This window comes from Panthera tigris, chromosome D1, assembly GCF_018350195.1.
Source record: "Panthera tigris isolate Pti1 chromosome D1, P.tigris_Pti1_mat1.1, whole genome shotgun sequence".
In the NCBI taxonomy this organism is placed as follows: Eukaryota; Metazoa; Chordata; class Mammalia; order Carnivora; family Felidae; genus Panthera; species Panthera tigris.
The window spans coordinates 63,991,227-64,017,793 of record NC_056669.1 but is presented as its reverse complement, the minus strand read 5'-3'; the positions used below and the strand labels follow the sequence as shown (position 1 = coordinate 64,017,793).

Genomic DNA, 26,567 nt, shown 5'->3' with positions numbered 1-26,567 from the left:
GAGCCAATGAGAGAATGCAAACACAGCTCAGGCACTTTTCTGCTTAGAAAAGTCTCGGAGGCTCACCATCAATCAGCCCCTACACTTCATGCCCTTTACCACATGGACTCAACCTACTGGGTTGCAATTTTAACTTCCATCCTAGCCCTCAGGTAAACCTCCACCCATCCCAACCAAATGTCTTGTCCTCAGTGGACGGATTCTAATTGTTCGTTAATTGACTGCACCAATTGCTTTCCTGCTGTATACCCAACCCAGCAGCTTTCTTTGCTAAATTCCCATCTTCTCTTCAAGATAATTCCTCCAGGAAACCGAACTTGATCCTGCCCACCTAAAGGTGGTCTCCTCATCTCTTTATTTTTTTAGGAAAGGGAGGAAAACAGCAGCGCACAGCCATCTCCCCTGCAACTCTTCCCTGTGTCTCAGCCCCTGAGGGCACCCCCGTTCAGTAAACCCTGAGGACACTCCCACAGATTCACAACTATTCATTGTCAGTAGGAAACTAAAGCCAGGTGCAGCGCCGCCCCCCCACATAGTTGATGCCCACCTCCCTCTCCACGCCCTCACACTTGGTGGGCCCCAAAAGATGGTCTTCCCCAGTATGCTCCCCCACCCACTTTGGTGACGCCACCACAGTTGCCAAGCCAGAAACCTGGGAGTTTCCCGGGGCCTTCTGGCCTCTCACCCACATCCAGCAAAGTCTCCCTCATCACCTGCTCTCACATCTGTCCACTCATCTTCCACCCTGCTTCAGGCCACATATCATCTCCCATCTGAACGACCACAATGGCTTGACTGCCTTGCCTGCCTACAGCCTCACCCCCACACAGCCCTCATGCTCCACCCTGCTGCCAAGAGCATGGGTCTATTTCACAAACCTAACCAAGGCACTCCAGCACCTGTACAACCGTTCACCACCTCATACCCCAGAGACAAAGTGAAGGACCCATGAGGTAGTCAAGAGCATTCGCTCTCTAGTCAGGCTGCATTTGGGCCCACGTTCTTCTTGTCATGGGCTAAGTCCTTGGACAAGTTCCTCAACATCACTGAGCTTCGTTTTCCCTATTTACAAAGGGCAGGGGAAAATATACACATCGTGAGGTTACGGAGAGTCAGGGAGATAATGTGTGTAGAAGTCCTTTGCATAAAGCTGGGTGGGAGTTCACAACCACAGCAACAATAATTGTCTCAGCCGCACTTGGCCCCATTGGCCCTGAGCACTAACCATTTCACCCCACCTGCTTTTGCTGTGAGCTCCCCCCACCCCCGCCAACATGCAATGTTTTAGCCCAAGACCTCCCTTCCCCCTGGTCAATTCCTACTCCTCATTCAAGGTCCAGCTCCAATATCATCATTCTAGGGATCCCCTCCCATCCCCCCCATGAAATGACTGCTCCAACTCAGTCCCCCTCTTCATGCCCATGACAGACTTCCTGGACAGCGCCTGGAACTCTCTAGAGCGCTGGCTACTCAATATGTGCGACTACTTCGTCTGAATGTTAAGTTTTTTGTGGGCAGAGCCAGTCTCCAAAGCCCAGAGTTCAGCCCTGGACCTGGCTCAGAGCATGTGTGGATAGACATTCCCATTCCAAAAAGGAGAAAATGGAAAAAATGAAGAGGTCACTGGTCTAAACTGGAAGTTGAGAGGCTCCTGTGGGTGACAGGGGCCCCAGGAGGCCCTGAGGCCTGAGGTCCTGTCCAGTCTGGAGGACTTTGTCCCCAGAGGGAAGGGCCTGCCGATGCAGTAAGGCAGCACGCATGGCCTCAGGGCAACGGCAGGGCCCAGCAGACACTGGCTTTGTATCAGGACTGAAGGACAAGGCTACAGGCATTGACTTTCCATCAGGAGAGATCAGGGGACACAGAGACGTCCTGTCACAGGAGAGGGGTTGGAGCAGGACAGAGGGGCCAGGATGCCGAGGAAGCTGCCATCAGAATTACGGAATGCCATCAGTGAATATCGGAGTCTAATAAAAGCGAAGAGGCGGGGCCTTGATTTCTTTTGTCAATGAATAGAAGCTGAAGTAGCCTAAGAAAAACTGCACAGGAGAAACAGAAGAAAGCCTTTGAAGGTAGAAAAAGCCACTTAACTTGCACTGCTCTAATCACAGTATCAGTCATGTCTGATAGCAAACATTTGTTTGACGCTTTCAGCTTCAAACATATTTTTCACACACAGGCTTCTCATTCCCACCTAAATATCCCAGATCAGGCTGCTGTGTTTAGTCAGCCAGTTAAGCTGAGGCCGGGGGGCTGAGGTGTGCCAGAACCGCTCACGGGTGCTAAGCTGAGGCACAGGCTGGCAGTGCCGGGGCCAGCGGGGGACGAAGGCAGTATTTCTTGCTAAGCGTCTCTTTCCCGCTGTGCCAGGTTAGTGAGCTGTGTGCACTGGGCATTCCCAGCCACTCCCTGCGGGGCCAGTTCCAATAGATCCCTAAGAACATTTGTGCTGGAGCCCAGCTCCACCGAACCTGCTGGAAGGAGTCCTTTTTCTTTCTGCCCCTTCCATTGAAAACCTGGCCCAACTCCTGTCACATGTCACTGCTCCTCCACCAGCCTCCTTTGGCACATCCAAACCCAGATGCTTCCACTTAAGCTCTTACCCAAAGAGCTCAAGCCCTTCTCATCAAACCACAGCCCGTCAAGCAAGGCTCCGTGACCCCAAAAAGCTCTCCCACCAACACGCAATCGTAGCAAGGGAATAGGCCACAGAGCTCAACTCCCTCCTCCGAAGAATGCAGTGAGTAGCATCAGGTACAGACACCTCACCTCCAGGGACTTCCTCCCAGCTTAGGTGTCCCCGGGACTCAGGAGCAGGGCCGACATCCTCCCTCTTGCTGGGAATGGCAAGCTTTTTAAGAGAAGCACCACCCTCAAAGATATGAGCATGAGACACAGGAGCCCAGCCCAGAAGGAGGAGCACGGGGTCTGGCCAGGAAACGGGTATGAGAGAGCGTGAGGGTGTCGTGGCTCACACCCAAGCAGCACATCTGACCTTCTGGGCTTCGGGAACACTGAAGACCTGATGTTGGGTTTCCTTCCAGGTCTTTGCTTAAGATTTTTAAACACTTGCTTCACCTTCCTCTGGCTGTTCTCACCACCCATTTCTGCTCTTAACATTCTGCCCCCAAGCTGGTCCTTTTCCCCAACCAAGGGCTTGTCATGGTGAAGAGCCCACAGCAATCTCAGTGACCAGGGCCATGGGCCTCAACCCAGGCCTGAGGAGGAGAGTCCGGGCAGATCTCCGAAGACAAGCAATGCAGACACTCCAAGTAGGAGAGGGATTGACGGGCAGACAGCCAGGCCCGAATCTCTGCCTTTGGGAAGAAGGAGCTGGGGAGCCAGACGGTGTCCAGGGGACAGAGTATCACCAAGCCCCCATCAACGTGCCTCTTAACACTGTGTTTACAACAAGTATGTCTGTGTCTTCACTACAGTGGGGCTCACTGCAGCCACTTAGAGAACTCGGGCGGAAGGTTCTCTCGCTTCCTTCTGAGAGTCTCGGAAACATCAAGTCCAGGGAGTAGACACAAATGAGCATCCCCTTCCAGGCTGGGATGTGAAGGACCACGCCGCAGCCACAACACCTCACATGCTCGGAGATCTCTCTGCCTGCCCTGCCACTACCACCATCCACAGGACATCAGATGATGGCACGCTACCTCCTGCCTGTGCGGTTTCCACCTGTGTGCAAAAAGCTGCCTGTGCCAGAAGCAGCAGCCCCTGTGAAAAGACTCCATCCTCATTTCCTCATTTAATCTTCCTGGCCATCCTGTGTGGGATGTATTATAATTATCAGCCCCATTTTACAAAAGAGGCAACTAAGACATAAAGATGTTAAGACACTGCCTGAGGTCACATGGTTGCTGAAAGTCCTTCCATGGAGTCCAGTGTGTCTGTCACCTAAGTCCCTGCTTGCTGTCCCCACCATACTGCCTTGTTCTGCAGACTTGCTCAGAGCAGTGAACGGTGGGAGACAGGAAGCTGGCTTCCATGTCCAAACAAACAGGGCTCAAAACACCAGGGGCCAAGACACTGCTAACTTCTCCCCTTCATACAGTGTCTTCATGGGGATTCTGTGCACTGCCCTGACCCCCTTCAGCTGTTACAAGATCATATTTTACTTGAAAAAAGAAAACATGGGACAGGAAACTGTCATAAAAGATGCATGACTCCTAAAAATCAATGTATATATTTTTATCTATTTATCTAAATTTATCTATTTAACAAACACTATTTGCCCCGCATCATCTGTAAAACCCTGGAGTCGATGCTAAGAGGAAATGAATGAATGCTTCTTCTTTATCTTCCAAGGGTCAAAATGCTTTCGTTGCTCATCCACATCAATTAAAATGTGAAGGGTCCATGTAGAACTGGGCCTCTATCTGGGATCTATAAGGCAGAGCCAACAAACTTTGGCTTTACCAACTTCGACTTCAGAAATGGATAAGTTAATGGTCTAATTTTAAAGTCATCAAGGTATTCCTTTGTGAGAAGAAAAGCATCATTTCCCTGAAATTCCCATCATCCCTAAAATTAAGTTCAGATAGCAATTTAGTGCTAATGGCAATATTACAATGTCACTAGCTCAGTAAGCAAGCAACATGTAAAATATCACACAGAAGTTACTTTCAAAGAGAAGCTGAGTTTTGAAAATTGACCGTTTGCTCATCATTTTATGGGTAATAAGGCTCAGTGTGTCACCCACTCATACAAGTGAGGATCAGTCGAGGGGAAGCTGGTAGGTGCCGGGCACCATAGATTGCCCTGTGATTCCAGAAAGACACGTATGCAACAATACAGCACCCGGTATACTCCCGGGAGAGGGAAGCTGAGCATGTTCAGGGTCACAACCATGTGACCTCATGTTCAGGAAGCTGAGCGGCAGGAGGAAGGAGTGACCAGTGCAAGTATGGGCAATCCCAGAAAGTTTCAGGGAGCAAGTGTAGTATCTCTGATGGGCAGCACGCAGAAATGTGAACGCACTGCAAACGGAGTAAGGAGTGTACATATCCTAAAGTATGTTGGGGGACAGGTGTGTGTACGTGCATGTGCATGCATGCTCGTGAATGCATACAGCTTGGTGTGACCAGAGGACTGGGAAAGAATGACAGCAAATGAGGCCAGGACCAGCTTATGAGTGGTCTCTCTAGAACTTGGCTTTTACCCATCAGGCAATGGGAGTCACTGAAGGAATCTACCTGGAAGCTGCCTATCCTTTACCAGCAATAATGCAGCAGGATGCTAGGACCTTCTCAGGGAAGCTCACTCAGAATTCCCCCTCCCCGAGGACCGGGCCATGGCAGGCTGTCCCTTCCATTGCCCACCTTAGGAACCTTCCCACACTCTCCTCTGACTCCATTTCCCCTTTCAACACCCCTGGACAGCAGGGATGGGCCTCCTACTGCAGGGGCCTGATGTATGTCAGCAGTCAGCACACAAGATCATTCCCTGAGACCTGCCCACCTCCCTCCAGCCACCTCCACAGCTCATGCCACCGGGTCACTGTTCACCCCATCTCCCCCTGCCTGAGAAGGCAAGTTCAGGAGCTTCAGCTCCGCCAGATCTTCCTGCACCTAGATCTTTAATCTGGTGCATCCTTCCTACCAGACTCTCCTCGGCAAACTACCACACATCTTTCTTTGGTGAGAAACCTAATCCCTCAACTCCCCTTCTGGCCTCCTAAGACCTCCCCTAATCTAGTACCACTGTGGCCCAGGCTCTCAGTGGTGTCCTCTCTACACTGACTGTGCCTCTGTCCCCTCTCCTACTCCTTCCTCTGGACCACACAAATATCAAAGCCTCTGTTCTCCTCAAACCCTTCCTTCAGCCACCACCTCATGTTTCTCCTTGGCTTCACTACCAAAGCTCTCACCTCCTCCTGTTCTCTCCAGGCCTGCTGCCATTAGATCTCCATTTTTGTGCCTTGATGCTACTGCCCCCCACCTCCCAAGCTATATCCATTCTTACTCCTGTGAGAGGCAGCAAAGGGTGGGCTTAAAGCACAAGCTGAGCTGTAGAGCCGGACTGTAGTCAGACCCCGTCTCTAATGCTCCCTGGCCAGGGGTCTCCTGTGCCTCTGCTTCCTCATCTGTCAGATGAGGATAACTTAAGCACGTGTCTCAAAGGTGGTTGTGAAGGTTACAGGAGTTCATACAAGTAAAGCACTTAGACTGGCAATCAGTCAGTGTTGGCTAGGATTGCTTTCCTTGGCATCTCATCCACACAAAACCCCATGAGATGCTCTCCTCCTTTGGCATCTGGGACAAAAAGCTCTCTGGGTTCTTCCAGATCCTCTTCCTTCACTAAATGTCCTATGTCTCAGCTTCCACTCACCATCCCTGTGCTCAGCTCTATTCCTGTTTCTTCTACAGTCTCTCCCTGGACAATCCATACTTCACCTCCATATTCACAACTCGTAACACTAGACTACTTTTGTAAGCTCCAGACCAAAGCATTCAAATGCTCTTCAGCTTTCTGGCTATTTCTTAGCAGCCCCAGAGATTGAGCATGATCAGAAACTCTCTCAGCATGGTCCTGCTCTCTCTTGGTAGCTCCTGGCCTGCTTGACCTGCACACTATGCGTTCCCCCATGACCCGCCCTTGCCTTCAAACAGCAGACAGGCCCCTGTGGATTGCTCTGGGCAGGGAGGCGCTGCTCCATATCATCCCTCCCACAGCAGGCCCAGTTGTGTTCAGGTGTCTGAACTTAGGCCTTGGAGGGCCTTCTCTCACCTGGCCTCTCCCACAGCAATCCAAGCTCATGAGTCTGGCATCTTAAGCATCTGTTAGCTTACCCCAAATTGTCCTGGACAACACATGATGGTAATACTAACGGCTGCCATTTCTTAAACATTCATTCTGCACTGAGCTAATATTTATGTGTGTCTCATACCTCAATATTTATAAACTATTGTTATCCAAATTTTACAGACAAGGAAACTGAAACTTGCAGAGGTTAAACGATTGCTCAAATCACACATCCTGGAAGCAGTGGAGATGGGATTGAACCCGGGCAGTACAACTCCAAGGTCATATTCTTAACCACTCTGCAGCACTTCCTCGCCAAGCCTGGCCACTTCCAACTGTACCCTTCTGATTTCTTGACATTCCAGCCATAGGAAGGCATTCTCATTTTGCAGTGCCTTTCTCATGCTGTCCCCTCAAAATAATGGTCCCTTCTCTAGTCTCTATCCATCGAAACTAATTCTTCAAGGTGATTCTCCTTCCTTTATGACAGCATCCCTACCCCTACTTGTCTAAGAGCATCTCTGCTGACCCACAACTTGCTCACACCTCCGTTTTGGTTGTTTCATGTTGCCATGGGGATATCCAACAGGGGCTGACATCCTCTTTCTTGGACCGCTAAGTATCTGATTGAGGGAATGGGGGAAGGAAACTCCACCCTTCCCTCTCTTTTTCCAGAGCTGCCTTGTTCCAGATCTCTGGCCTAGGTAGATATGCCAGGTAAGGAAAGGGATGCACTGGGAACCCTACTGGCCATTCTCAACATCTTTATTAGCCCCAGAGCTGATATGTTAGTCTCCATCTGTCTGATTCTTGGTCTTACTTTTCAGTTGGTGCTAAAACCAGACAGCGCTTACACAGTACAAATAATTATCAAACGCGCACCAACCTGGGTCACTCAGTGAAGGATGAAGTGGCAGTGGCCATAGGACTGGTCTGTGTTGGTCTGTATGGCACACTGGTGACCAGTGCATCATCTCTGGAGGTATGAGTACTCGTCACTAGCAAGGAGGTCCCACAGCAGCTTGGGTGACCCCTACCATCCACACAGTGCCCTCTGTCAGGGAACCTGGATCCCCAGCAACCTGCAGATGACCCTGTAGTCCACCTGTGGGAAATGCCAGGAGGGCAGTCTAGGAGGACAGGTGTTTGTGCTGTGGCCACTGGGCAATGCCCGCCAGAGTGAATTAGTTCATTGCTATTTAGTTTATAGATTAGTCTTGTCAATTTTCTCAGCAGAGACCAGGCTCTCAGGCCACAGGCATCCTTCAGTGAGTGGATAAGGAGGGTGTCCAACCCTGAAAACTGCCCCCCGAAGGCCATCCATGCCTCCACTCTCTCCCATGTCCACACCTCACCTGCCCCCTGGCAGACAGAACCTTACCCGCTGATGGGCACTGCTAGAAGTGTCTTTCCTCAGCCCCAGAACACAAAGAAGGCTGCCCTCACTGCCCTTCTCACAGCAGAGAACACACACACATGCACAATCTCACCTTCAAGGAGGAACAAACAGACATCAAGTCATTTCAGTGCCTCAACCTGATGACAGACAGACTCAGAGAAATATGCTTTAAATGTAGCCTCAACGTGAATACTTTCAAGAAGCTTCATCACAAAAAATATCCCCTAAAAATATAACCAGCAAGGGCTTATGGTTGAAGCTGGTTGATAAGTAAATTGATTCATTATATGATTTCTTCTACTTTTGTGTGTGTTTGAATTATTTTTATAACAAAGGTTTCCTTGTGTTTGTTTGTTTGTTTTTTAAATCCAGCACTTAGGGATCTGAGCTTTTCCAGAGGGGGGCACAGGATTCCACCTTTCCTTGCTGGGGATCAAGAGAACCAGAACTGGGGTTTGAACCTCAATTCCTAGTGACACAAATGGCGCTTCTTGTACAGTGCCATTCAGGCTCTCTGTAGATCCTAACACCTGACCAAATGACCAAAGGCTCAGCTCACTCTCCTTCAGACCCTTATCATCTCTCCACCCTGCCTCCACCCTCTCCCTGATTGCCAAAGCTGCCTCCTCTAGGCTTCCTACTTCTGGATGACTCTTGTCCAACCCACCTTTCCCAAGGCATTACTACTCTGCTCCCAAACCCTCCATGGTTCCCCATTGGTTCAGGAACAAAGCTGTATTCCTTAGCTCAGCCATCTAAGCCCTCTTATAAGATCCACCTTCCCAGCTGCACTTCTCACCACACTCTTAGTTCAACCTCACTGAGCCAGCTCCTACTCCCTAAATAACTGAAGGATTTCCCTATTCCTATGTTTGGGGTGCTTTTCTCCAGCTATACTTTTAAATCTCACCCATTCTAAGACCTTATCCAAATGTACCGACCCAAGGAAGCCTTTCCTGACACCATCACCCCCCAGTGCCTGAAGGTGCTGGCTGGCTCTTCCTCTCTGCTTCTGCCATACTTGGTACTCACCTGCATCAACTTGCTTACAGCTCTGGTTGTCCAAGTCCTCGATATGTCTGTCTCCTCTTCTAAATTAAAATGCTTGAGAGCAAGGAGTATGTTCTATTCACCTTCCCATCCTCAGAGCCCAGCCATGAACCCGACACACAGGTAGACACTCAGTATATGCTAGCTGATGAAAGATGTTAGGTGTGTGCACTGAGTGGAGGGCAAAAGGAGGAGGGGCATGTGAGAAAGAGCGCGAGCGAGCTTGGCCAACTTTCTGAATAAACGTGGGAAGTCGTCCATGGCAGCCTCTCCCCTCTCACTTTCTCTGTACACGAGACCCCCTCTTCACGGACTAATCCTCAGAGGTGAAGGAGCTCTGCTGTAAGAATGACTTGACCGTGCTTGGCCCTGGCACGACCTAGGGACAAGTGGTGAATGCAGGTAGATTTCCACAGGACTGACGGGAGAAGAGAACGTAACTTCCCCTAACAGATGATAAAACCAGGCATTTCCACTTATTCTATTATTTTACAATGCTAAGCAACAAGAAAAAAAAACATCTGAATTGGCGAGTTTTCTCTATCATCTAGTTCAGGGGCCTCATACATAACTGTAGCCTGTAGCTGGATACCTCCTATGTGCCTCCCAAGCTGGCTCGGGGGGAGCACAGACCCCAGAATTTGGCAGGCTTTAGGTAAATACTAACTGGATTAATCAAAGTTTATTCTGTCTTTTGAGGCTTCATTTCAACACTTGTCAAACAGTTTAATTTTGAATCGATGCAACAGTTTTCTTTTTGCACTGGGGGGGAAAACGTTTAGACCAGTAAGAGACCAGGGAATTTCCCTAAAGGCAGGCTGTGTGCACTGGCAAGGACAGCCTGGCTCCTGTCTCTGTCAGGAGAAAGGGGCTTCCTCTGTAGGCCTGGGCTGGAGGGTTTTCATTAGTAGGGTATTAGCAGCTCTGTCTTCACTGGAGGCCTGAGGACCACATGGGAGGCAGATGAAGACGGCACACAGAACCCACTGCTGCTAGAGAGCCTAGACTACAAGGGAACTGCCTGGCCTGGACTTTTCAGGGCTGAGCCTTTGGACAAGGCCAATCAAGCCTCCTGCACTGACTGCGTTGGGCCTACCTTCCTCTCCTGGTGCCTCGGCAGGACTGGCAGTGACTGCCTCTCTTACCTCACCAGGACACGGAGGCTTGTTCACTGAGGATTTGGGAAACATCCTGTCACAGGCCAAAGTATATCCCCCTCCCCAAATTCGTATGTTGAAGTCCCAACACCCAGTACCTTAGAAGGTGACTATCTTTAGAAGCATACTCTTTAAAGAGATAATTAAGTTAAAACGAGGTCATGGGGGTGGACCCTAATCCAACATGACTGGTGTTCTCATAAGGACACATATGGGTACAGAGGGAAGACCATGTGAGGACACGGGGAGATGACCATTTACAAGTCAAAGACAGAGGCCTCAGAGGAAACCAAGCCCGCCGACACCTTGATCTTGGACTTCCAGCCTCCCGCCTGAGAGACAACACATTTTTGTCATTCAGTCCAGCTAATCTGTGTGTGTTGTTATGGCAGGGTTAACAAGCTAGGACCCACCCCGGTCTGATCCTGGACACACTAACCTGCAGACACAGGGCCTTCTCCCCAGAGATGTGGGGCCCTGTTGCCCATCCCTGTCAGTCTAAGGAAGACAAACAACATCCAGGTAGGGACAGTTCCTCATAGTCCTTTATCTATCTTTGCAAGTCAGCTCCAAATGGGACATGACCAGGGATCAAGGCCAGACTTTGTTGGGCTTCAAGGAGGAAACTCTGAGACGTGGCAGCTGACCGGCTCTTAAGCTGCATTCAAGGAGCTAAGTGCCCTGGGCCCAGCTGTCTCCTCTTCAACCCAACTCAAGAACTCCAGCGTGTGATGGGGGGAAGGAGGGCAAGGCCCAGGGCACTAATCTCAGCTCACCTATCACAAGACATTTGCCCCTGACAGCACTTAGGCCAGAGTGATGTGGGGGTTTTCCTGAGAAAAGTGATCCAGGAATCTGCCATTGCACACATACTCCTGCAGACCAAAGACAAGCCAGCTAGAGAATTCCCTTCTCCGTGTGCCCAAGAGGTCTCGCTCCTGGAAGTCAGTCGGTCTGATCCCCGGGTGGTGGGAGCGCCTGCAATTGCTCCTGGGAGCCTCTCTCCATATTTCTCACTTCTTGTCCATAGAGCAGGGTTATTTCCCATGGGAGATCCCCCAGCAGTTTCTCAGATTCATAGTGAAAGGGTAGAAAGGACCCACAGCAGGGGAAGTAAGTACCAACAGGAGATCCCTCCTGCCCCCTGCCACCCCTGTTCCGAACTCCTAGCTCCTGCACTCCTTCCCATGCCCCTGAGGAAGGAGAGGAGCAGGGGGAGGCAGTAGAATGAGTCCAAGCTTTGCAGTCAGACTTGCGTTTAAATCCTGGCTTTGCTCCTTAGAGCTGGGTTAGTTTTTGATCTTGGGTAATAGATATTAACCTCTCCGGTTACTATGTAACGGAGATAATAATACCTGCTTCACACAGGGCTGGTCGGAGGGTTACAAGAGAGGACAGAGTAAACCACCCCGCTCAGTGCCCGGCCCAGTAGATTTGTAACACGTTGCCTCTCTCCTCTCAGAGAACATGTCCCTAAGTGCACTATTCCAGAAGATGGACTTGGCCAAGACCTCTTATCAGGCCCTAACTGCTGGGGTTAGGGGAAAAAATATATGACACTGACTCCCTTTGAGAAGTTACCAAATCCCCTGGAGCCAGCCCCCAGTTAGGCAGAGCCTGGGGCTACAAACACAGCACACGTGCTCCAAACTTTCTGTGATTCTCTAGCAGTATTGGACAGAAAGGTCCAGGCCACCAAGTCTTCCAGAGCAGAAAGTGTCCCATTGATCTTGTGCTTACTCTTAGAGCCCCTTGGCAGCTTTCTCAGCCATTCCACCAGGGTCTCTCAGGCACCTCACTTTGGGACAGTGAGCAGGCAGGGTTTATGTTGTTCACGGGCCAGGCAGGCACCTGGCAGAGAAGTCACAGCCGGGAGATGGATTTGGGAGACCCCAAACATGGAGGCTGAAGCTGAAACTGGGCTCCTGGGGTTGGGGGCAGGAAGGGCCATGTCCTGACCACATTCATGGAGCAGGAGGTCCCTGGCCCTGGGCACTGGTGTCAGGAGAGCCCATTTAATTCAGAGGTAGCTTTGACAGAAGATGGTCAAGTTGTACTGGTGGCCCAGAGAGGCCCCACAATTGCTCCCTGTGGACATCACACTCTCACAGAACACCTACCTATGGCCAAACGGGCAATTGCTCCCGGGATTACTTAGGAAAGGTTGCCATACACGGTGTGTGACTGTGATGCAACAAGACGTGGGTCTCATGTAGCCTGTGGAAGCCTTCTCACGCCATCCCTCATTCAACTGTCGCTAGATTTATTTAAAATTCTCTTTCAGGGGCACCTGGGTGGCCTAGTCAGTTAAGTGTCTGACTTCAGCGCAGGTCATGATCTCATAGCTCGTGAGTTCAAGCCCCGCGTTGGGCTCTGTGCTGACACCTCACAGCCTGGAGCCTGCTTCAGATTCTGTGTGTCTCTTTCTTTCTCTGCCCCTCCCCTCTCTTGCTCTCTCTTGAAAATTATGTGGTTTTTACAATAAATTTCACATTTAAAAAAATAAAAAATAAATGTTAAAAAAAGTAAAAAATAAAATAAAATTCTCTCTCAAATACAAATAACCATGACATTTGAGGACTAGGTTCATGACCCTGGAGCAGCCCTTAACAGTTTTCAAAGTGCTCCTGATTAGTAGGCAGGACACAGAGGGAGGGCACTGTCCCACCTGAAGTCTCCTGTTATAACATGAAATCCCGAGTCTCTGCAGCCCAGATATTACCAATCTGCACCCAGCCTCCCTAAGGTGGTCTTCTCAGGCTTTCTCTCCAGGCTGAGGGGAAGCGTCCCATTGGGCAGCCCGAAGGACCCTTCTTTAGGGTCCACCCTAAAGAAGAGGCTGTGGCTGGATCTGGGTTCTGAGCTCCGGCTGTACGGCCAAGCTGAACAGAGAGGATGGGGCCCTGGGTAGACACAGGCACAATCAGCAATAAGGACTGGCTGGCTCTATAGCATACAAGATAAGGAAGGAGCCCACCTTCAGCAGGCAGCCACCACCAGCACCCACCTGCTCAGAGCCTGAACATGCTTGGTGGAAACGGTGCTCTCCTTTCACACAGGCACCCCAGCCCCCACTCGACACCCCTGTACAGGCAGGCTCCCAGCCAGTTTACTGAACAGTGTTGGCCTCTCTCCACCCCCACACCCCTACCTGGGTTACTGCCGAGGTTTCTCCGACTTTAGTCCCTCACCCCACCTTCCAACCCAATCCAGAGCGCCATCTTGCATATCCCTTTACGGCTGACACCCTGGGGTCTCCAACAGCTGAGGTGGGTTGTAGGCAACTTGTCACTAATGGTAAAGTAGCTAAGCCAAGAGGCTTTTTGTAGAAATTAGATTAGATTCCAGGTTATCTAGCCCCATTCTCATGTACTTTATAGAGTGGGAGGAATCCAGCCAGGAAATCAGCAATTGCCTATGGTGCTCAGGAAGTAACAGTTTCTATGGCACCACGGAACTATGCAACTTCCTACTATTTTAGAGACTTACTTCCAAATAGGTCTTTGTGTGTGTACATATATACTTATTGGGGCTGGCTGTGTATCCTTAACAATCTGGTCACGTCCACCAACTGCTTCTCACAGGTTAATGTCATCCGACACGTGCAGACTGACCATCTTCCCACCTCAACATGAAGAGTTGGATCTTCATGGTAAACTTAAGACTCTGAAAAATCTGACCTCTCAACATGGTGGCAAGATAGAGTGGAAAAAACATGGGTTTGAGGATCAGGTAGACCAGTCGTAAGTCTTATTTCAGACTCTTGCCAGTTAGGGAACCTTAGGAAAGTCACTTTTCCTGCTGGGTGAAAGCTCTGAGAGGCCCCTGTGAGATGTACATCAGCACAGATGGCTCTGTGCTCGGTCCCTGACGCCCGGCGGGGACTTAATAAATGATGATTTCCAATCCCAGTTACCCATATAACCCCATTCCTCAGTTGTAGCCAAAGCAAACCCTTGGCTGTTGTCTGCAACCGCCCCTTAATTCACCATCCCCACACCTTCCTTTGTGCATTGCTGTTCCCTGAGCCAGAAATGCCTTTCACCCAGAGGAAGGGGAGTCTCTGCTCCCCATCTTTCCTTCCAGACACATCTCAAATGCCACTTCCTCAGCAAGCCAGGTACCCCAAACGCTTCTTTCTCTGAATGTTTTCTCTGTGGTTTGGTCATTATTGCCTGTTTTGAGAAGGGAGTACACTCCTTAAGTGCTATCCAAGCAGAGGACATGTCTCACTCCTCTCACGTTCCCGCCATCCCACTCCTCAGCATAGAGGATGGTCAAAAATCATTCAGTGCCTGAAATAATAAATGAGGTCACAAGTCTATTGCCTCCAGAGTACTTAGAATTATGCTCTACCTCTGCTCCTGAAAGGGGGACTTTCCTCAGATCCAGTGGGCCATTTCTGACTTTAGGGCTTCCCTGGCCTCCCTCCCTGCCAACCAGGCCAGGATAGCGTGCCCCACAGGCATCCACGTTGCTTAACCACAACACTCTCCATCCTCCGCCCATACACCCCACCCAAAACCTCAGCCTACTTGAATAAGGCCCTGCTGCCCACAGCCCTTCCCCGACTCCTTTTAGGGCTGGAAGCTCACTCTGCAGCCCAGGCTGCAGACAGACAGTCAGACTTCCCAGTGTCGTGCCCAGTGCCTTCCTGGATGTCTCCTTCCTATACCTGCCATCTCCTTTTGGATGCTGTGAGCCAGTGCCTCAGACCACATGGCCCAGGTTCTTCAGATGCCAGGATGCTGTGTTCTCAAAATCTTTAAGGGGTGACCATGAGTCTGTAAGAGACTTCGAGCCCCGGATAGGTGGCTGAGCCAAGGTAGGCATGAACAGAGAATACACAGAGTCTAACCACTTCTTTGGGGTCACAGCTTCAGAGTTTCAGGCCACAAAGCTTCTCTTCCAAACCCTGTTACGGGGCAGGACTTTGGCCTGTGGCTTGGGACAGAGAAAGTCCTGCAGAGTTTGCAGCCACCCCCTCCCGGCCTCCAGCCTTCATCCCACCCTGCGTTTGCTGCAACTCATCTCTGCTCAGAAGCCAACTATCCCCCACAGTCCTGCCGTTCTCTTAGTTAGACCTCCCAGCAAATCTGCCTCCCCTACTATTTTGCAAACTTCTCTCTAACCAATACCGCTTGGACAACACCCTCTTTACATAGACCACAACACAGGCTGTAAGACTGCTGCCTCCCCCTAAAGATCAGCGTGAATTCTGTGGAATTTCTTACATCAGTGCGAACTGAAATCTGCCTCTTCTCTAATTCTCTCTCCCATCACCACCATGGACTCCCAACTCTGCCCTCTGAGCAACACGCAACAAGATAGGTCCGACCTGAAAATCAGTCATGGCCCTGGTGTCTTCCTGTCAGTTCTCAAGTCCTTTCAAACCTTGCAGAGCACAGACTCCAGCTTTGCAGCAGAGAGCATCCCTCCTCCACCTACTCCCAGAGTGTGGTGTGTCCAGCCTTGGCCAGTGCAGGAAAAAGTGGGATGATCTTCTAGCAAGGTCTAAAGCCAGGACTTCTATTAATGCAACCAGGCTAAGGCAACCTATATGGGCTTTTCCACATGGTCAGGTAGGAAACTCACACCATTGATTTTTGGAGTCTGCGGGCAGGACTCTGCACCTCCCTGACACATGCCACATCTCACAGAGCTGGTTTGGGTGCTCAGCTCTCTCTGCTGCCTTCGTCCTGTACATGGGTGACCAGCCATCTGAAACCAGGCTCTCCCGCCTGCCATGTACTTCTGCCTTATGGACTCCCTGCTCACCTTCACCAGGGCTGCCCCTTCCGTGTCACACCTAGAGACCCAGAGAACGCTACTTGCCCCGAAATTTCAGAATAAGCCCGCTAGATGATGTAAATCACTCTTCTTGACAACGTAGTTTTTTCCGGGCTTCCTGAGAAAAGGATGACATGGGATGAGCCAAGCACCACAGGCAACACGGTATGTGCATCCTCTCATTTCATCATCACAAGAACCAAACGAAATAGGCTTATTATTGTTCCCATTTAACAGATGAGGAACTTAAAGCTCAAAGCAGCGACAGAAAATCCGTGTACAGGGGGATTTAAGGGGGATTTAAAGGGAGGCCTGTCTGGTTCAAAGTCCATACTCTAGAGCTAGCAGGGACCTCGGAGATCAGGGAGGCCAGGTCCTCATGGTGGAGAACACCTGCTGCCCGCCATGCTGGAAGGAGGGGGATAGGCAGGAGTCAGTTTCCTCATCTCCAGAAGCAGGACAATAATCCGTGCCCGAGGCATTGTGCAGTGCCAGTGAGCTGGCGCGGCGAAAACCTAGACGGACGCACAGGGTGGTTGTTGTTGTTACCGGGTGAGCGGCACTGCATAGAAGAACCAGATGTCTTGGCTGGTCACAGGAAGAGCTTATGTAATAAAACTTTTTCATGACATCCAGTCAAGGTCAGGTGTCAGAGCCAAGAACTATTCCTTTGCTTTGGTAAAATGTTGAATTAAGAAGAATCTTCCTTTCCCGTCCAAATTCAAGTTCTAACGTCTCCCCTCCCCCTACTGCAATCCTCTCTCCTCAGTCCCCCAGCCACCACCACCCTCCCCCTTACCTGACCTGGTTGCTTACTGAATCTGGAGTTTGACACCACATCCCTGGTACACCCAAGATAGTCCTGTCACCCCAAGACCCCACCCATATTTGTCTGCCTCCTTTCTCTCTCAAGAGTGTCCCAATTTGGACAATAAATTAAATCTAAAACTCTGGGTCTTTTTTAAAAAATCACTTCTCTGGCACGTATTTGCCTCCCGTGAAATGGGAATAATATCACCCACCTCATGAGACAAGCCCTTTGTAAACCCCGTCAAAGCCGGAAGCCCCCCATATCCTTCCTCTGGAGGCAGCTTTCTGTGGGGCCAGTCTGCCGACACCTCTTTTGTCTTGGTGAAGCCACGCAGTGTCCAGCTAGCTATTCCTGCAAAACCTCTTTGATTCAGGGGAAACAAGGCCCTGTGTTGGGAAAAGGACTGTTGCCCCTGAAGAGAGTGGAGTTGCCACGAGTGCATGTAAGAAACAAAGGTAACCGATTCTTGGTGTTCCTGGCCTCAGCTGTGGCTCTGCCCTCCTCTCTTCCCTAATCCCTACAACAGACCTTTGGCTCCTATACAACTACCTCTTTCTCTCTCTCTCTTTCCCTTCCTTCTGTTCTTTCCTCCTTCCCACCCTTCCTTCCTTCCTTCCTTCCTCTCTCTCTCTCTCTCTCTCTCTCACACACACACACACACACACACACACACACACACGCACACATGGTTTATCAACCTTAGGAGTTCCTTTTGGCAGAGATTTCTGGGCTTTTCTGCCAGAAGCAGGTTGGAGAAGCTTGCTAAGACTTCTTGAGATAGCAGTGCAGTCACAAGGGTGGCTCTCCCAGTTAGAGTGGTCCCTGCCCAGCTGAGAGGCCCAGCTACATGTGACTGGTACATTCCAACCATGCACACAAGTCACTATGGATTTACGTTTTCACCCGGGAGTCTGGGCAGGAGTTCTGACTATGCCCACTGAGCACACTCCCAGCAACCAGTGGTTATCCCTGAGCAGACAGAGATCAACCCTGGGATTTTGGATGAACCCTTCCTTATGCCTGTCCTCATCACCAGGAAGAAACAGATATACCCAAAGCAGAGCCGCCTGAGACCGGCTCAGCAGCTATAGGCCCGAGGAGAGGCCAGGCTGCCATCAATTCCCGTGAACAGCCTCACCTGGGTTAAGAATCTGTTCTTGGAGATTTGTCAGAAGGCCCTCCACCCACTCACCTCTGCATAAGTCATTCCTGAGTCATTCCTGGACAACCCAAGTCCCAAGTCTGCAATCCATGGCTATCCTTGATTCTTTACCATGGATGAGAAGGCCCTGCACCCATTTTAGTATCAGTAAAAATAAATAATTAAATAAATTAATTAACAGCACAAAAACAAAAAATCAAAACAAGATAAGGTAGAAACTTCCCAGAGATTCAGCTGCATAATTCAAAAGAGCCAGGAGGCTTGACAAGTTTTCCCTTGAAGTTGAACCCCAGGCTTCCTTGTCTTTGTTTTCACTTGGCAATTACCACATACCAGGCAATAATCTAAGTGTTTGACATGCATTAGCCCAGATCTGTCTTAGCAAACTAAGGTGACCGCTGTGCCATGGCAAAGGCAGGACCTGTCCTTGGGAGGCTGGAGAGTGAGGGACCTGGCCAGACAGAAAGGTGTGGAAGGGAGAGATGAGGAGGAAAGGAAATCCAGCCTCAGGGTCACTGAGTCTCCAGGCATCAGTCAGATTCTAGATAAGGTCTTCTCCCCTCCCCTGACAGCTATGGCCCTCCCCCATCCATCTGGCCCCCTGACACTGGCCCTACTCACAGGCCTCTGCTTGGAGGAACGAGGTCCCTAAGGCTGGATGCCTTCCCCGGATGGGTGCCACCCACCACCCCCCACTCCAACACTGCACAGGCCACTTCTCGGGACTGATTGGATGCGTCCCTAAAGTTTGTCGGGGGGGGGGGGGAGGCAAAATTGTGTGGGTTTTGGAATACATCTTTCCACGGAACTGACAGGTTGGTGGTTGTATTCCCAGAAAAACCATCCGATACACATGTACCAACATGGAGCACTAACAAGTATGAATGTCCATACCATAAAACACTCCCTACTTTCCATCAGCCCACATATAGTAGGCCATAGGACAGAAAGGAGGACGCATGAGCCTTCAAACCCACATTGGCAATGGCTACCAACAGACTCCCTTCTGAATTCTTGACCTCTAAGATTCCAGCCTTAGCTGCTCTGCAGACTGAATTCACCCAAAACCTGGTCTTTTTCCCATTTTTCACTGCCTAATGGAATCTCCATCTGGACCTCTGGCAGCTCTTCTCTGGCCAACTCACAGTGCTACAAAGGACAGAGGCCCAGGCCAAAGGGCCAGGAGGCCCGGCTTCTGCCACCAGCAGCAGGTGACCCTGCATAGGTTCCTTTGGGTAGCTTCACCATTCGTGTGTGTGTGTGAGTGTGTGTGTGTATGTGTGTGTGTGTGTAATATGAGAAACTACTCAAGGCTCTCTTCTGATTCCAAAAGGAATCAACCATCCTCATTTCCCTTCCCCCTTCCAAGAATCTCCTCCTTGCTCTCATGCTACTAACAATGCCTCGTTCTTCTCCCAGCACATTAGCACAAAGTGTCAGTGTCCAATTTGATGCCTTTCCCTCTCCCTCAAATCCAGTCAGTCACCAAATCCTGCAGGATTTCTGGACAAGATCACTCACTCTCCATCTCTATTGCCATTGCCTTGATTTATACCCTAAGCTACCTCTATGGGTTATTCCAAGAGCATGTTCTCACAGGAAGTTGCTCCTTGGCCCTGCAACCTGCCCTTTTCAGCCCTGAATCCTCCTGAAAGCAGAGAGTTCACCACGTGTTTTCCACACCAAAAGGCCTTCAATATCATGAGAAGAAAATGTCAATTCCTTAGCTTCAATGCTCAAGGCCTTCCCTGACCTCTCCCCAGCCTAAGACTGCAGTCTCACCTCTCCCGGTGTCCCCTCCCCACTCCACCCTCTGACTCTAGCCATGTGGGCCACTCCTCACTGGGCTGTCCCAGTCTTTCAGGTTCTGTTCTTGTTTCTTCCCTCATCACCTGTGCAGAATAGCCTACTCTTTTCCCCTTTTACTGAAGCAAACATTGCAAAACCAGCCAGCTCCAGGCCCATGTTTATCACAAACTCTTCCTGGACATCTGCTAGATGTAGAGCTGCACACAGGAGTCTGGAGTGGGTGTGGACAGAGACACGCCAATAAAGCGCCTCAGGACCATAGCACAGTTCTCCAGTTGATGCTACATGTATGTACTAGAGAGAAGAGTAAAAGTGACTTGGAGGTGGGGGGAGGAGAGGTGCTTCAAGAGTTTGATCTGCATCCTGAAGTTAATAAGAGTCCGTTCAGCTCACGGGGCAGACAAAAAGCTTTCCATGAAGAGCAAATAGTGAGTGCAAAGACAGAGAGGCACAAAAGATAGGATCTCTTGAGCTACTCGGTTTGGGGAACAGTGGAGATACAGCTGGCGAGCTAAATTATTGCCAGCCTTTGCAGAGCCTGGAAGGCCAAAGAAGGATGTTATACTTTACCCTATCAAGGAGGCAACCCTATCCCATCTTGTGCAGACCTTCCATCCACAGATACGTTACAGGGCCAAATGACTACATGACATGGAACACGGTGATTAAGAGCATGGTGCACAGTGAAGAGTCAGTTCTCTGTGTGCATAAGGGCATACGTGACAGACAGAGGAAATGAAAGCAAGAATTATAGAGGAGCACCAAAGTAAGAATTACCTAGGAGCACTAAGTAAAAATCATAAATTTCCTGAAGACAAAGCTGTGTTAGCAGCCCCCTGGAAAATCGCAAGGCCTTGAGGAGATCTGGGTCTGAAGCTAAACAGATTGCATCTCCCAGATTATTTACTGAGTGTGTCAGAGATAAGAATGGGTGTCTTGAAGCTCTGCAAGGGCTAAGGAGACCTGACTCTCAGAGTCTATAAGGGACACAGCCCACCTTTCTGAAACCACCTGTGGGCTCTTTGAAAACCGAGACACCTAGATGCCAGCAAGTGTTGAAACCAAAGACTGATGCCAGGAAACATAAAGTGGAACCACTGTAAAGAGGAAGCAGGAAAAATAGTGACTCCAGAAAAAACAAAGCTGCCAAAAGCTTCAGCCTAGTTGTGCCCACACCAAGTGGTGACAATGTCACATCTCCCCCCACCCAAGTGTCGCCTCTCGAATGGGGGTGCACAGTCTGGGAACTTAATAAATGTCTAGATACCTCATTAGTTGCATTCATATTAGCTTTTCCTCCTTATATTTTGCAAGAGGGGATCAGCCAGAGGATTTTAAGCAGGGAAGTCATGAACAGGTTTGTATTTCAGAAAAAAAAAAAAAAAATTTCTGACATCCACGTTAAAACCAACTTCCAAATGTTATTATGTCAAATGGTATAGCCTAAAGGGCATGCCATTCTTCTCCAAAGCTGAATTGGCTTGGAATCATTCCCCTATCCTCACTGCTGGAAGCAGTCTGGTCAGTCTGAAGACAGATACCACATACTCCCTGGCCCCCTGGCCCACAGATTCTATCTTTCCAAAGTCTCTCCCACCTGTCCCACTCAGGCCCAATAGAAGGCCTCACCGCTTCTATGCTGGTGGATTTTCAATGTCCTAACTGGTCCCTCCATCCCAGGGTCTTTCCCCTCTGCTCACTCCTTGCCACAGCCACAGTGGGCTAGAGTAGGCTCCACCTTGGCCTTCATCAGAATCACCCCTGGGGGAACTTGGGAACACCATCCTGGACCCACTTCATCCAAACAGTTTAAAAGCTCCCCAGGTTTGCAAACCATGGTCCTTAATCCTTGCCATAGATAGTGAAGAGCACCACCCTGGAATGTGTTAGAAAGGCAGATCAGGTTCCACCCCTGACCTAGGTAGGAATCAGAATCTGCATTTGAATTAAGACCCCCCTCGTGATTCTTAAGCTTGTTAAAGGTTGAGAAGCTCAGCTCCAAAGGGTTGCCTGACCATTCATTCCACAAATATTTACTGGATTTTCTCCCAGTCTGGCTAGGGGTTGGGAGGGTCAAGGGCCAAGGTCCTGGACTTTGAGAAGCTCACAGTCAATCCCTTGATTAAAACTTGTCACTGGCTCCATGCTTTCTAAGTCCAGACTTCTGCACCTGGCTTTCACGGCCCACTGGGGCCATGTTTCATCCTTGTCACCAGCTTTATTGTCTAACACTTGCTCTGGGAGTCCAGTTAGACCACTTGCCACTTCTCATGACTAGCTGGTGCTTGCCCTGCCTACACAGATCTCAGCCCAGGTCATGCTCTACCCACCTCTGCCTGGAGACGCCCAGGAGAAATCCTCCGAGATGGATCACACACATCACCCCTTTCTTGAAATTATCCCAGATCTTCCCTGCACAGGTGAAAGACAGGAATTCCCACAACTCTTTGCTCTTCCCTCCTTCAGGGCATTTGTCATTGTACTTAAAACCAGTGCATTGTCTTAAAACCAGTGCACCTGCCATAGCTACCCCAGTAAAGAAGAGACCATGATTCTCAGTTTGTCCCCCCCCCCCCCAGTAGCAATAAGCTAATAACTGGCACATCATCTAATTTCTAAGAATAATAATAATAAATGTATGAATAAAATGATGTATGAATGCAGTGAGAAATGCACTAATCTCTCTCATCTCCCACTTCATAGTTGTTTAAATATGAATTTAAGCAGAATACTAATGGGCTGCCTTCCAACCCCAAGAGAGAAATAATCTCGAAATCAAATAATATTTTGTTTTCCAGATACAAACAATAATCAAAGACTGAACATCTTGAAGATGAATTTTGTGCACAGCCAACTACCTTCCTGTAGTTGGGCATTTAACTTCACAAAATGCAACATACAATTTGGAAACACTTCCGATTTGTATTATAATCAATTAAGGAACTGGGAAAGGAAAGAGACAAATGAAGAGAAAGATAGGAAGTAGACCAAAATATGCAAAGGGGGACCCACCGATACCAAATATCCAGCTGCTCTGAAAGCAAACTACAACACTCTGGGTTTGTTTTTTAAGAGGATTAAACACTAGTTAGAGTACCTGTTTCAATCCTACACAAACTTTGGAAATTCTAGCTTTTAAATACATAATCTTATTTTCATTTGAAGAAAAACTGCAGGTCTGGAGTTGGGATGTCATGAGGGAGAGGAGGAGCCCACTTTTAAGTAGGACCATCCCCATCTGGCAGTCTCCTGGGAATGCAGTGGCTTGAGACTTTGATGGCATGTTGCATTTTTGCAATTAGAGTATAGAGTTGGTCTCAGTCGAGGCGTTGCATCTGACCACACTGAACAGATATGCTTGGGCAAAGAGACCCTAAGCTGCCTGACCACCACCCCCCCCCCCCCCCCCGCCTTGTGCTCTCTAGTTACTCTGATGCTTCGGTGACATACCGCACAAAACTGAAGTGAATGACCACCCAGCGCATCTCTAGGGCCATGCTGGCACCTGCAGGGGCGCGGATTGTCCATGGATCCCAGGCAGGGTTGGGTGAAAATTCGAAGCAAATCCTCCTCGGGAGTTATACCCTCCTCCCAGTCTTCTGGCCAGAGAAGAGAAAGAGGGTTCCTGCCCTCGCGTCTGGGACCCACTCTGGGGCCCTAACTGGCACTGACCCCCACTCCTCGAGTGGTTCTTGAATCTGGGGGCTTTCGGTTACCTAGGCAATGTACCCGCGGGGGGCTCCCGGTCCGGAACGCGCAGGGGACCTGGGGCGTGGGGACAGCCCACTGACCTGGGTGCTGGGCTCCTCTCCGGGCGGCTCAGGTGTGAGGGCCGCTCCCGTGTCCCTCCCACCTCCGAACATGAGAGCCGAGAACCGAGCTGCAGGCCACTGACCCACCGACCAACTGACCGACCAACCAGCGGACCGAGCGGCAGCGGCCGGGTCTGGAGCCCACGTGACGGGGGCGGGACCCACAGGAGGCTCGTCCCGGAGCCCCCGCTTCTCCCCGCCCTCCTTCCCCTGGGACCGCCCCTCCACTCCCCTTCCTTCTCGGGCTCCGCGGCGGTCCGCAGGAACCGGTCCACCACCGGTTCCCTTTCCTCGGGGACCGGCCTCGTCAACTCCGCCCTTTCGAACCTGCCTTCGCCTAGTCAGCCCAGCCGTGGCCCCGCCCCCTGGACGGTGCTACAAGCCCCGCCTCCCGAAGACCACGCCCCCGTGAGCCCCGCTCCGCTCCTGTTGCCTCCCCGCCCTGCACCCTTCCGGTCCCGGAGACACCGACGGGCGGTTCCTGTCTCTAGTGCTGCCTGTCCCCTGGGCTTCTTCAGCCCTTCAGCACCATTCATTCCCCGGCCGTAGGAAATGAAAACGAGGAAGCAGAAAAGCAATTTGTATCTAGAGTTGCAAAGAGAGAAGCCACGGAAAAACCGACTGGAGGCACACCCAGAGTAGCAACACTTTGGGTGTCCGGACTTCCCGGACCCGTAGGATCCAGTCCAAATTGAGGTTGGCCTGAAGGCAGCCTCATTCCCTGTCTCTGATCAACCCGTCTGGAAGGCTCTGCGTCCCACTAGAGTCCGGCTGCGCTCGAACCCCGCGACCTGGCGTGGAGGTCCCCCTAGTGGTCAGCCCCGACTAAAGACACTTTGCGCCTGGTCTTGTGAACAGCTAAGGACAAGAAGCACTTCTCTGTGCCCAGCACCAAGGCGGGGTTCCATAGGGCCAAGAGCTTTGGCGACTTCTGACCACAGGAATGAATTCTGGAATCAAGGCGGGACTGGGCCTTGGGTACTTAGTCCAACACCTTCCCCTAGTGTATGGCCTGAATCCCCTTTGGTTGTGCTGCTAGGTTGTTGCCTTGCCTGGGCCTCCCAGGACCAGTTGCTCAGTTCAGCTGATTAAAATCCCTTTGGGCCGCAGATGGTATCTACACTGCACACTCTGGCATAGTCCCGAGCTCTGGCAGGAGTCACTACAGCCCTGGCCTCGGTTTTTATCTACATTTCTACAGGCTGGACAAACTCCGTAAGACACATCTTTTTTTTCAAATTACCCTGGTGGTCTGAAATTACCCGTGTGCCCAGAAGGCTTTTACATGTGAACAGAACTTAAGCCACCCTGCAAATATGAGACTCTGGTCACTGCCGGAACCTGGCCAGAAGCAGACTAAAGGCAAAGCCAGCAGAGGAAGGCTGGGGCCCACAAGAGTTGTGTTACAGCAGGACACCCTTCAGTTCTCTTTCACTTCCTTAAAATAGCAGCAGAGGCTTTTGTAGACCTAGGCGCTATAGTTCACATGAGTTCATGGGTGTTTCCAAATCCCACATGTTATTGCCCCAGTGGACACACTGCCCTAGCCTCAGTCCCTAGAAAATGCTAATCTGCTCTCTGAATTATACAATTACTTTTTTAAAATTACCTTTAAAAATGGTGTAAGTCACTGGTTCTCAAGCTTATTCACGCTCTAGAACCATGTTGCAGGAGGGGGCTTAAAAAAATACAGCCTGGGTCCTACCCTCAGAGGTTCTGGCTTAATCGTCTGGGAGTATGGCCTGGTATTAGGAGTTTTAAAAGCCCCTCAGGCGATTCTTACATGCAATCGAGTTTAACTACTGCTATAGGCCATAGGGACTTTCATCCTGACTAAACTCCAACAAGAGACCTCAGAGCTGAACAATTCACCCAAAAGAAGCCCAAGATAGTATCCGTGGGCCTGAATGCTTTGCTGCCCTGGCTCCCAGGAAGCAAAGTGGCACATTGACAAGGAGAAAATGTCTTGACCTAAAAGAGTGATTCTAGCTGTAGGAATTTAAAGCACCTGGGAGTGTTGTTAGTGGCAGGTGCACTCTGCAGAGTCGACAAGTTAAAGTATATCACAGATGAAGGGCAACCCTCCTCTGTGCCTCCAGAGGAATTATGTGTGCAGGACTCACACATAATTCTATTCACTGATAATCCCACTCTACCCTCCTCCCGAGGCAGTCCATGTTCCTTATCCCCGTGAAATAGGTAATGTCATTTTACCCACGGAGTAGGTAATGTCCACAAACCCATGGAGTGGGGAACATTGCCATGTTTATTTATTCATACCTGCCTCATTCCACAACAGATTGGGGCTCTGTATCTATCAGAACTGTGGATAATTGTGCTGTATGCATGGGGTGAGTGATTCCATTCTGCCAGAGATCTACTTAGATGCTATGGGGGGTGGGGGGGAACGTCTCTTCATTGCCTACAGTCCCGCCCTGAGCTTGGCAGAGTTGGCAAAACAGCTGCAGGCACACAAAGCCAACCCTCTCATGTGACCAACCTGGAAAGACAGAGGCCTCAGCACATGACACAGACCGGCACCACAGCCTGAGCTTGTGACCCACACTAGGCTGAATTGGACAAACGCGTGGGAAAGATTTGAAGAAGCCCCTCTGGACAGGCACAGCTGCCCTCTGTCACCTGTGCCACTTGGCATGCCTGCTGTGAGAGGGAGCCGCTTGCCTGCTACCTGGCTTCCATCCAGATTCCAGAATCTTTACCAAGGGCCTCAGTGTGCTGGGGAGCTTCACAGGGAATCCCAGCACAGACAGCACTTCCTGAGAGTTTGTATGCTGAGGGCACGTAGGCAAATATAACCTGATGAGGG

General features: G+C 50.3%; 1 protein-coding gene across 1 annotated transcript in view; it reads right to left on the bottom strand.

Annotated features, from left to right (window-relative positions):
- PPFIBP2 (PPFIA binding protein 2) overlaps positions 1 to 24,059 on the bottom strand; it is a 144,934-nt gene extending 120,875 nt beyond the window's left edge. Inside the window, 1 exon segment of the mRNA XM_007083180.3 lies at positions 23,720 to 24,059. The gene's annotated coding sequence lies outside the window, so the exon portion shown is untranslated.
- Between the last annotated feature and the right edge of the window lie 2,508 nt (positions 24,060 to 26,567).